Genomic DNA, 12546 nt, shown 5'->3' with positions numbered 1-12546 from the left:
TATTACTATTACTTGTATTTATGGAACATAATTTTTTATTACAATAAAAATTATAGAAACGACTTAGATTAGGACCACAGAACTTGTGCTGGGATATGCTTTGCAGCAGAGATAATACATCACACAACGTTTTTATGTGCCATACATTGGTTATAATTAAGCTCCATGAAGGCAGGTTTAATTTTGTTTTGACCTGTTTTGTTTACTTACTTTGTCTATCCTTGGTGCCTAGATAACGACTGGCACATATACTGATAAATATTTGTATAAATAAATTAACGTTTGGTACTTTATCTGAATTATCTCATGTTTTCCTTATACCACAACACTATGCGAGAGGTGTTATTAATCTTCATTATCTTACAAATACTAAAACTGAGGCATAAGAAAGATAAGTAACTTTCTCAAGGTCACACAGCTAGTAAGTGGCAGAGCAGGGATTTAAACCCAAGTCTAACTAGAGACTGGCCACTTAACCACATTGCTTGGTGGTTTGTTTTTTTAATATTGTACCTGTGTATATATATATATAATATAATACGTATACACACACACACACACATACTGGTCTAATACTAACACTAAACACACTGCACTATGTACTTTGTGTTCATTATGTTGTTTAATTCCTTTGACAAGCCTATTAAGTACAATTAGAAAACACTAAACCCATCTTATAGATGTAGAGCCTGAGGTTCAGAGAATTGAAGTGACTTGTCTAAGGTCACATAGTAAGTGGAAAAGCCTAGATGTGTAGCCCATCAGTCTGGTGTCAGGAAGACAACACTCTTAACCGTATGCTAACTGTCTCCCTAAGGCAGGCAGCCAGCAAATTCTGTCCCTTCTACCTTCTAAAATATTCAAAGTTAGCACTTCGTTAACCCTTTTATTAATTTATCAGTTTAAATACTCTAATCCAGTCATGTCATTTCTCTGTATAAAACTTTCAATGTCCATCCTCTGGCCTCAGGATAAAGTCCAAACTCTTTTGCATGACAGGCAAGACTTTATATCATCTGATCTCTACCTATCAATTTAGCATCATGTACCTTTATTCCCCCACACACCACTGTATGACCCAGTCCTGTCAAACTGTTCGCAGTTCCTAAATGTACCTAAAAGAGATTGGATTTCTCATGCCCATCTAAAAGGCTCCTCCTCTTTACTCCCTGTTCTTTAAGTGTTAGTTTAGTTATTTCTGCCACTAGGAAAATTACACAGGCATACCCTGAAGATATTGTTTGTTTTGGTTTCAGACCACCACAATAAAGCAAATATCGCAATAAAGTGAGTTGAAATCTTTTTGTTGGTGGAGGGTCTTGCCTTCAATTTGTAAAAATGCAATTTGTGTGAAGCACAATAAAAATGTAGTACAATAAAATGAGGTATGTCTGTGTTCTTCAAAATTAGGTCCCATTTCAAATGTTTTCACTGTATCCTGTGATTATACTACTCTACTCAGTTACATTAAATTGACAATCCTTACAATTTTCACCTGTTTTTAGAAGCAGACTGCAGTAACCTACTTGAGGGCAAGGATTTTTGTCTTGCCAACTTTACTTCCCCAGAGTATAGCATAGTAGGGACTCAATAGTAATTACACTGTTCAAGGCACTTTACATACATTTTCTCATTAAATTCTTACACAAGGATTTAAGGAGATATACTATTATTATCCTTTTATTTTACACATTAGAGATTGAGGAGCAGAAAGTTAAGTTACTTTTGCTAAAGGGCCCAGAGCCATAAGTGAAAAAGCCGAAGCGTGAACCCAGGTGTAGCTTGAGAATCACACCTTTAACCATTACAATATACCCCATTTCAAAAAGCCAACACCTATGGAGAGCTTACAGGTGTCAGAAACTGTTCTGGGTTCTGGATATAAGCTTATCGGGTATTTATTGAATAAGATATCTAGCACAATGCATTCATTAAGAATGGTATATATACAAAACCCTGGCTTGTCTTTTTTTTGCCCCCTTCTTCCTCCTCTCCCCCCACTCCGGTTCAAGACGTTGTTTCTCAGTCTAGTTGTGTAGGACGCATCTCCCTGGCCCATGCTGATATTATGAGCCTTGCGCTCCCCCAGCTGAGGCAGTTGGTGGCCAGTTGTCAGTCGGCCGCTCATGGTAGCCCACAGCAGCACACACCAGCCCACCGCCCACTCATGCTGGCCACCGGCCACTCACAGCAGCACTCAACAGCCGGGCAGCTCAGGCCAACCTCCGGTTGTTCACTGTAGCCCAGCTCCAGGGAGAGCTATTGTTCACAATCTTAGCTGTAGAGGGCACAGCTCACTGGCCCATGTGGGAATTGAACCGGCGACCTCGGCATTAGGAGCACAGCGTTCCAACCACCTGAGCCACCAGGCCAGCCTCTTTTGTTTAATTGGTAGCAGTATGATTTATTAAATTGTGCCTTAGTACAGGCCCTGGGGCTTACTCGGTGCCTTGATGTATAACGCCCAGATGTTCTGCCAGTTCTTTCTGAGCAATGACACCAGGAAACTGACAGCTAAGTGGATGCTGTGCACAAGCTAGTCATCTGCCATCTTCACTGCCAGACAGCACCTTCTCTATCTGGAACTTAGTCAGGGATTTCAGTTCATCAACCTTGGCCACCATGTTCTCACTGTGGGTCAGCAAGTAAGGGAACTTGCCAGACTTATTCAGGCCTCGGCCCAGAATTCATGGGATCTGCTTAATCAGAGACTGAAGTCAAAAAATCATCATATTTCTTGTCCAGCTTCCTGACCAGTTCGCCCCGCCAAATGAGCGTTTGGTTATTTGAATCTTTCCTTTTCAAACAATATATATTTATATATATTTATATTTATTTATGTTTCTATTATAACCAGTTCCTTATTCTTGTTGAATTTCTTCAGCGCCTCTAAGTCCATCTGTCAGATTTCCACCTCCTCACAGTGCTGCTGGTCTCCCAGAATATATACTCAGAATTTGGGGCGGGGAGTGGATTGAAGCCTGACGGTACCTGAGAAGCATTTGTCCTTCCCAAGGTCATAGATCTTCAATCTGATCAGCAGCTCCACCGTCTCCAAAACCTTCTGGTGCTTGCACTGCTTCCACTGAAGGACTTCTGACACCACCTCGGAGAGTGTGCCTCGCGCCACAAAAATGGCAAAAGAGACCTGACTTGTCTTAACACAGAAAAATGTTATTTCCTATCATTAAAATCACCCATAACTGAAATATTATAGTAATGATAATACGTCCAAACCATACTTCTGCTCTCTGCTGTAATAAATGGCATGTATTTCAAAATGATTAGACAGAATTTCAGGTTTGGTTTAGGATTTGAAACTTTTCTTTTTATTTCCGTATAAAATCAGCTTGCCTACTGAAATTGTGTTTCTCATCCAAGGCCCAATTACATCACCTTCAGCAGTGGGTGTCTATCAGCATCACCCGAGGATCCCAATGCACCAGGAAACCAATGTTCCCAAAAAACTTGCTAGATCCTGAAGCAGTAACTTTAGGAATTATTATATAAATTACATGCTTGACAATATTAATAGAGCTTATGGAAGTACTTAATTTATAAAGAGGGTTAAGTGCATCAAGATGGATGCACCAGTATAGTCACTGTAAGAGAAAAAAAAAATTAAAATTCCGTTAGTAAGGGATTAAACAAAAACATCCATACCGTGGTCTATTGTGATGCGGCTCTGAGGAACAGGCAGACGGACGTAGACGGGCACTTATTAAGTGGGAAAAAAAGCAGTTTGCAGAATGCCATGGTAAATGGCATTTTTTTGGTTAAAAATTATAAATAGAAAAAAAAACATTTTACACAGGACTATCATAGTACAAGCACAGAAAAACATTTGGTTGACTATGCACCCAACTGCCCACAGCAATTATCTAATGCTAATGAGGAGCTGGGATTGCAGAAAACTTTCAATTTCTATTTGAGATATTTCTTTACTGTTTATATAAAGAAATATCAGTGAAGTGAAGAAATATCAGTGAAGTGAATATCAGTGAAATATCAGTTTGCAGTGAATATTTGAAGTATTACATTTGTATAAAAGTAAAGATACTTAAATATAAAAACCAAAGAGGGGGCAGGTTAGATACTAATATAATCTGGTTCAATATTGTTAAAGGATGATTTTTTAAAAAATGGTAGAATTATGACATATCTATATATATATGTATACATATGTATGTACACATGTACACATTCATATGTATACATACATATATACAGATATATAAAGTGAGCACATGTTAAAGATTATATTTAACACATTGTTAGGAGGGAATCAGTAAAATATTATTAGTTCAGAGGACAATCTGAAGAACAAAGTTATAGAGCAGGAATATGGAGAAGAATGTGCAAATGGAGACAAAACTGACAAGAATTATTCTACATTACTGACAGCTTTCTATAATTTACAAAATTGTAAAATAGCTCAAAGGCAAAGAAAAGTGCAAAGCTCACATAAAGTAAGAATTGGGAGGGAGTGCTTGTTTAAAAAGTGCATCGTTTTCCACTGAAGCACAAAACTTTCTCCACAATATTAAATAACAGTAGTATGCTTGGTATTCTAGCTGAACTTAGTTTCTGGGCTTTGTTTCACTCTCATTGTATAACCTGGGACAAAGGGGCTTCTTTTTTTTTTAAAGATTTTTTTATTGGGGAAGGGGAACAGGACTTTATTGGGGAACAGTGTGTACTTCCAGGACTTTTTTTTTTTTTTCCAAGTCAAGCTGTTGTCCTTTCAGTCTTAGTTGTGGAGGGCGCAGCTCAGCTCCAGGTCCAGTTGCCTTTGCTCATTGCTCATTGCAGGGGGTGTAGCCCACCATCCCTTGCGGGAGTCAAACCGGCAACCTTGTGGTTGAGAGAATGTGCTCCAACCAACTGAGCCATCCGGGAGCTCAGTGGCAGCTCAGCTCAAGGTGCCATGTTCAATCTTAGTTGCAGAGTGCGCTGCCCATCATCCCTTGCGGGACTCGAGGAATTGAACTGGCAACCTTGTGGTTGAGAGCCCACTGGCCCATGTGGGAATCGAACCGGCAGCCTTTGGAGTTAGGAGCATGGAGCTCTAACCGCCTGAGCCACCAGGCCGGCCCAAAGGAGCTTCTTTTTACTCTTATTGTATAACCTGAGGCAAGGTGGCTTCTGTTTACTCACTTCAGTGTAAAATGGGAATTAATGTCATTAATACCTCGTAGGTTTGTTGTTGGATTAAATGAGAATGTGTGTTAAATGCCTGTGTCTCGCTGGTGGTCAGTGCTCAGCAGAAGTGAGTGATTGTCCTGTTCCCAGCTAGGTGTAGTTACCAACCTAATTTCATTGTTGCCTCAGGATGGCCATCGCCTGAAACCAAGACCCTCCCCAGTATCTGGGATTTGTCAGGGAATGTGTGCTTTGCCTCAAATAGGTTCACATCCTGGGAACCTGTTAGCTTGCATTTTGACCCAACTTGTCAGCTTCCTGAATCCCAGTCCTTTTGTTTCCCCTCAATCTCTGGTACCTTTCAGATCCTTTATATTACATATTTAGATTCTTTTACTTGCTTCTAGTCCCTAGTAATTGAATGTTCCTTAAAATTCTTTTGAACTACAGAAACTCTTGATATTGGTTGGCTTTCTGTTCAGATTCTTGTTCTTAGGAGTCAAAAGTATATACATTTCATTGGTGAATACTCTTTGGAAACATTAATCCAAATTAATTTTCTTTACTGTACCTTTTAAATTATAAAGTGAATTTTGAGTATTCTTTGGTGTATTTCTGTTGCACTCATTCTAGCTTTAGGTTATAAAAAGCTCACAAATCATTATCAGTTCCCTTTCATTTAAGTGACAAAGACACTATTGAAACATGACAACTTTTTAAAAACATGGGATAATTAGATGATGCATGCATTTAATTTGTGAATTTAACTCTATGCTTTCACCTAGTTGCCCAAGCCAGATACATGGGTGTAGTCTTTACTTTTCCATTTCCCTCAATTCCTATATGCAACAGTCACTTCAACTGTCCCTTGAATTCATTGTGTCACTTCATTCCAATAGTTAATACCTTAGTTGAGGCCACCATTACCTCCAAGCAAAATTATGGCAATAGTAAAGGTCTCTACGCTTCCAATATTGTGCTTCCAATCCAGTGTCTCTACATTGTTAAGGCAGATCTGAGGATGTTATCTCTGAGTTTAAATAAAATACTTCAGTGGATCCCTCTTGTCTTAAGAATAAATTCCAAACACCTTTAGAAGGTTTACAAAGACCTTCAAGATTTATCCATTGTTATGCTCTTTAGTTTTCCATCCCTTTAGCTGCCATCTTCAGTTCAGCTTTCATACTTAATAGTACCATCCTGAATACAACTCTAGTTTATTTAGGATGGAGTTCTAATCTGGTTTAACCCTTAAAGTTATAGGGATTGAGAAATGGTCTGAATATGTCTCTGTGGTTCCAATAGATTCTTCTAGAAAGTATGAAGCCCATAGAATGCATTTCTCAGCCATGGATTTTTGAATATTAAGCAAATGGTGAATCGTCAATCCAATAACTGCCTCAATATGTGAAATCTGCTTTCTTAGTGTTAAGTGTTTCTACAAGCCTGGGAACATTTAGAATTAAATGCAGATACTAAATCAAAGCCAAAAGTAGTATTTTTGTGTTGTTTGTTTTGTAATTATTGAGACAATCTACATGTACTTGGTATTAAAGTATTCATAATCTCTTTAAAAACTGGAATATTGTAGAATTGGACCAATTAGGTATACGATTCCTATTTAAACTACATAAATAATTTTAGACTTGTAAGTTGAAAACGGTAAATATTTTTGATTTTGTAAATAATACTGAAATGTTTAAGAAAATTTGATTTACTGTATTTATAAATATATTAGAGTGTTGTTCACATGCTTGTTATAGTCACATTTGGGGATTTTGAAGTAGTTATAAAGAAAATCTGTTAAATTTATATATGCCATTTAAGACTTTAAAGAAACTATAATGCAATAGCTGGAAAAGACATTTGAGTCCTTCCTAGAAGGATGGGTGGGATTTTAATAAATAAAAGAGAATTCCAGTTGGAGGGAAAGGCATAAAAAAGTTGTAATGTTGGAAGAGTGCATAATTGTATTTGGGAAAAAATGAGTATCGTTCAATTTGGCCCAAGTGAGAAATAAAGGAGAGTAATTTGGAACCGTGGTCTGTGTGCAACTACAAATCTGGAGGGTTAGATTAAGCACCTGGGAGTCCTTTGGTGCTAGGCAGCATGACTCTCTGGAACATTCTGTGTAGGAATAATATGAGAGTTGTCCTTAGGAAGAATAATGTGGTAGCAGGGTTATAAAATGAATTGGTTGGGGGAAAACTCAGAGAGTTAATGACCAAGATATCAGAGATAATCAGGGATTGAACTAAAGATGTAACAAACTTAACTGACTGTGGGGAAAGATGATTATAGCTTAGTGTGAACTGGCTGAGTACACCAACATGAACAATTCAGGAAAATTCTTTGCTCCCTACTCCAGATTGTCTGACCTGGGCTGACCAAGGACAAAAATCCATCCAGGAACAAATCTTAGGTCCACAAGCCCTGAAAATACGAGTTCTCTCCTCCCTAGGGTATTAATTGAATTATGAAAAGTTATCACCTCACTGGTTTTTTTTCCTTTAAAATCCTAGTAATGGTAATTGTTTTTAGCTAAGAAACAAAAAAACTTTATAAACAAAAGAAACTTTAGGTTCTTAGACTTTTCATTAGAGTGTTATATGCTCTAATGTAGCCACCAGCTTTTAAAGGGCGAAGAGTTTAAAGCTCATGAACTGAGCAGGACTTGGCTTGTATGTGGACAGCAGCCAACTAGCAGTGACTCCATGCTGTGCCTGAGCTGAGGTCCAGCGAAGCGTTCACTCACAAAAAATCTGATGCCATCAAAGTACTACGTAAAATGAAACATTGTCCATTTCTTTCTTCCACTGGGGTTTAGAAAGTAACGTTCAGTGTAGAACCTGCTTTAGTAAGAGCAAACATGGAAAGTGGTTGTTGAACTACTACCCCTACTTTCAGGATGTACTGCTAAGTTTTAATAGCTGGCGCCAATTTTAATTTCCTTGTCCTAATCTCATCATATGTGTTCTGTCTAGAATAATGGGACCCAAATTGCTTTTTGATTTTCCTCTCATACCTTTGCTCTGGAGTTTCAGGGAGGCTAAGCTACCATTTGTATCCACTGTGAGAACATGGAAGGTATATTCCATTTCCTTTTCTGGTCAAAATATGTCCCCAACCTTTCTCCTTGCTTATAGTACATTAAATAGTAAGCATCATGAGGAAGTCTTGTTTATTTTCTATATTATAAATGCTAAAGGAACTACCTTTTATTTTATACATAACAATGCCAATAAACATCAATAGCAAATACCCTCAGATATAAAAAGACAGCAAGTTTTAAAAATATACTGTAAGTTGCTGTTTAAAGCAGTAATTCTTAGACAGAGATTTTAAATAAAGGTACAAATCACAAAGCCTTACATACAAAAAAATTTCAGTTAGACGGGAGTTGAAATAACAAGCAATTAGAAAAGCTGTCTTATTCTTGCTTTACAGGTGAGAATTCTGTGAGCTTTTAACTTAAAAAGACTGAGCACTGTCTGAATACAATAGAAATCGGAACAAACTAAAGCTGGGGATTTCCCAATGATTTTATTGAGGTAACTTTTCCCAATTTTATACATATTTGCATTTATGTATACTAAGTAAGCTACACCATGTTCTAAGGCACTTGGAATTGTGCACAGCAAAGTATCCTATAATATTATACAACTAAATAGAGCATAATTTTGCTTCTTAAATAACACAAATACCAGTACAGAATAAAAAAGATAATACATAGTCTTTCAGATTACAATAGTGGAATACATATACATATGTGTGTATACTTGCAGATATTTATACCCACATACTATAATACAGTACAGATCAATAACAACAACAATGAAAAAGAGAAACTGTCATGTTAGTTGGTGTACAGTTCCAGTTATGTACACTCACAGATATTATACCTGTGTAATATGCAGGATTAGATCACTCATTGGAAATCAGTCAGTCAGTCTAATAATGATCACAGCTTACCATCCTTATCACTTTAACCAAAGCTCGAAATAAAAAAGAACAGATAGAGTGCTTTATTTAAAAATAACTGTTACATAGAAAAAAATGACTAGCTTGAATTTTTTGGTAGGTACTAAACCTGGTGAAATCGGTGCAGAATGTTTTGAACACATTGGCACATTTCTAAGCCACAGAAGGAATACTTTAAAATATCAACAACAAAAAAATAGTGCCTATATTTTAAGTAATGAAAGTGGTTTGACCCTAGATTCATGCAGATTGTTTTCTAATGCTATGTAGTTAGCACTGTAATGGCAACTTCTCCTTGTGGAAGTTCTCTAAGCGATGCAATAATATGAACTCTAACAAAAGCATTCAGTAAGGGAAAAGCCCCCCCAATTTGGCAAGTGGCACAAATATTATTGGCATTTTAACATACCATAAAATTGACCTGAGGGTGGAGTGGCATTCTGCCTCATTTACTCCCTTCAATTGATTCTTAAAAACAAAAAACAAACAAACAAACACTGGTATTTATAATAAGACACGAATTCTTAAGCACCATCGAAAAGTTCACAATATAACCACCTTTATCAACTTTGAGTTGTTCTCTCTCAAAAAAGATATTTAAAAATTTAAGTATGTTATAAAATTATAGTGGCTAAATTAATTCCATTCTATTAGCCACAATTAATCCACATCATTTCAAAACACATGTACCATTCAATTTTGGTGATAAAAAGCGACAAAGAGAGTAAGTATGTTTATGTATTGTTAGTATAATTTAATAATGGTGCACCTAGGTAAAACTCGTTTTGTTTTGTGCAGGGTGATCACTGAAATATAAACAATGTGCATGCAATCCACAGTTAACCCACATTTCCTTCATAGCATTCACAAATCTTAAAAAAGTTGAACCACATGACTCTATTTACACAGGGGGAATTCAAACATTTGCATGTGGATTAAATGCTTTTTTAATAGGATAACCAGTGGACCGTTTTTGAACGCATGGGGTGCACCTTACCAGGTGAAATCTAATGGTGATCTCACAGACCACAGGTTTTGTTTTGATTGTCAGCCATCTCGTTTGTGGTTAAGTCACGCACAAGGCCTCATGACATGGACAAAGATTATGAGCAACAGTGGAGTTCGGAAGTAAAATGGTGCGGCCAAACAAACGAAAGATTTGCTTCATGTGACATCTCTCGTGTACGTACATGCAGGGACTGGCCAGTGCTATGCCCATTAGAACTGCCAATGGCGAACCAGTCACCTCCGCCCTGAAGAACTGGCAAATAAAAGGTCAAAATGAAGGGGGGAAGAAATGATTCAGAGCCCAAAGAAATGAATGCAAGGCAAGCCAAGAAGATATTTTGACAGGCACTTTTTCCTGTGTGTCCTCAAATTGCAATGGACAGTGGTATTGAAGGGAGGTGGTACTGCCCTCCCAGGAGGGCATTTGAACCTGGGAATGTGGGGAGGTCTTCATACGTTTGGTTTTTACAATGACTGGGCTTGCTACTGGCATTTAATCAGCAGGGGCTTGGTACAGTAAACCGCTTATAAGGTGTGGGACATTTCTGTACACCAAAGAATTGCCCAGCTCCAAATTCCAACAGCATCCCCACTAAGAAACACCAATCCACAGTGCTTTGCTCTTATACACAGCTGTACTAGCAATCTGACAAGCTGAATTATATATATATATATATATATATATATATATATATATATATATATATATAATGTGTGTGTGTAGCAAATCCTAGCATAGCTAAACATGGCCCTTGCCAATAGGGTTGGCTTTTGGTGGGAAGAGTTGCCACAGGAGATTCAATTTTTCTTTTTCTTTCTTTCTTTCTTTTTTTTTTTGTGCCAGAAATCTTACAACATATACAATGGGATTTGTTAATTTGAAAAGTCTAAGGGAACTATGAAAAAGCTTAAGTGGACTATGTTTTGGTTGTTTTCTAGAAAGGCTAATGGTGGTTCACATTCCCATACAGACTAAAGCTTAATGATTGAGAAAAAAAATGAGAATGGTTTGGGAGTGTCCTAACTTTGTTCCCACCACCCTTTGGTCACGCTCAAATTATAGTGGAGTCCCATGCTGCTCTTTGAAACTTGAGTTTGAACTATCTGGAGATGTGCTCTGTCTCAAGAAATGATCCTATTAATTTGATGATTAATTTTGCCATTATATTCCCCTCTAGAACATATTTCAGTTTTAGAAGTTTATTCTGCTTTGTCAAATACAACAATGTGATACAGCTCACCAATAAGTAGAGAGCAAATACTCAATAGTGGAAGATTAACTATTTCAAGAGGCCAAGAGACAACTTTGTAAATAAATGGCATCTAAGTGGTTCTTTAGTGTTCACAGCATACTCTTAATGACGTGAAGAAATTAATTTTTGTCTCAAAGTATATACTTTCACTAGTAAGTCAGGCTTAAAAATATGATTGGAATTTAGGAATGCTTAAGCTGCCACACTGATGAAGTGACGTAGATTTATGTCTCATGTACAATTTTGATTCTCTCTCTCCTACTCTGAGGGAGTGTTCTCACTGTGAAATGTGCTGCTGGGACCACGTAAAAAATGACTGACTGAAGACCATTTTGAGAAAGAAAGGAGGAAAAGAAAGCTTTCACTGTTTAAATGTAGGCATACTACTCTTATCTACTATGTGGTAGACAAGACTGCTTTTTTCTATTGTGACTAGAGTATAATTTTTAAAGGTTGTGTTTGTGTGACTCCATTAAGTATAAATATAATGCCTGTTATGTATTAAAAAAGTGGTACATATCAGGATATTCAGGGTTAATGCAGATTTTTCTCTCTTTGAAGTGTAAGCTAGTGTATTTTTTTAAGTTCTAATGCAGCACTGAATTAATTGCAGGGTGTAAGTCCCAAATTATGGGTTTTAAGGACTTATCTCTCATTTTCAATATTAGGTCATTTTTGAAGGGTGTATTCAATTCCTTTCTTAAATAGATTTTCATTTAAATTTCAGAACTTTCTACTTGCAGAATGTATTTACTAACACTAGAGAAAGATGAGTGAACAATCATTATGCTAATAAAAGACATAAAAAATGAAACCAGAAAGTCAGTTTTTCCGGATAAATCAAAGAGATATAGGTGAGTTGAGTTTTTCCTCCATTTAAAACAGCTACTGAGATACCAAAAATGGTTCTCTGAATATTGTAGATTTCATTTAAATAATTTAAGGAATTAACATAAGGATGAACTATATTGACCATAAAAAATGCAAGACATTTCACATACACAGGAAATTATCAGGCAGGTTGCCTTAAATTAACGCTGATTACCAGAGATTTCATTGGTAATGGCCAGGAAAATGCTGATGAAGCCCATGGTATCTTCTTACTACCTTAATGTTCATGTTCCTTCTCTCCATTTTAAGAAAGATGGAAATGACCACTTTG

The 12546-nt window shown here is 37.0% G+C and overlaps 1 pseudogene; it reads right to left on the bottom strand.

Annotated features, from left to right (window-relative positions):
* Nucleotides 1–2419: 2419 nt before the first annotated feature.
* Nucleotides 2420–12475, bottom strand: LOC117020703 (60S ribosomal protein L10a-like; annotated as a pseudogene).
* Between the last annotated feature and the right edge of the window lie 71 nt (nucleotides 12476–12546).

Source organism: Rhinolophus ferrumequinum, chromosome 3, assembly GCF_004115265.2.
Source record: "Rhinolophus ferrumequinum isolate MPI-CBG mRhiFer1 chromosome 3, mRhiFer1_v1.p, whole genome shotgun sequence".
Classification (NCBI taxonomy): domain Eukaryota; kingdom Metazoa; phylum Chordata; class Mammalia; order Chiroptera; family Rhinolophidae; genus Rhinolophus; species Rhinolophus ferrumequinum.
This window is presented reverse-complemented; position numbering and strand designations above follow the sequence as displayed.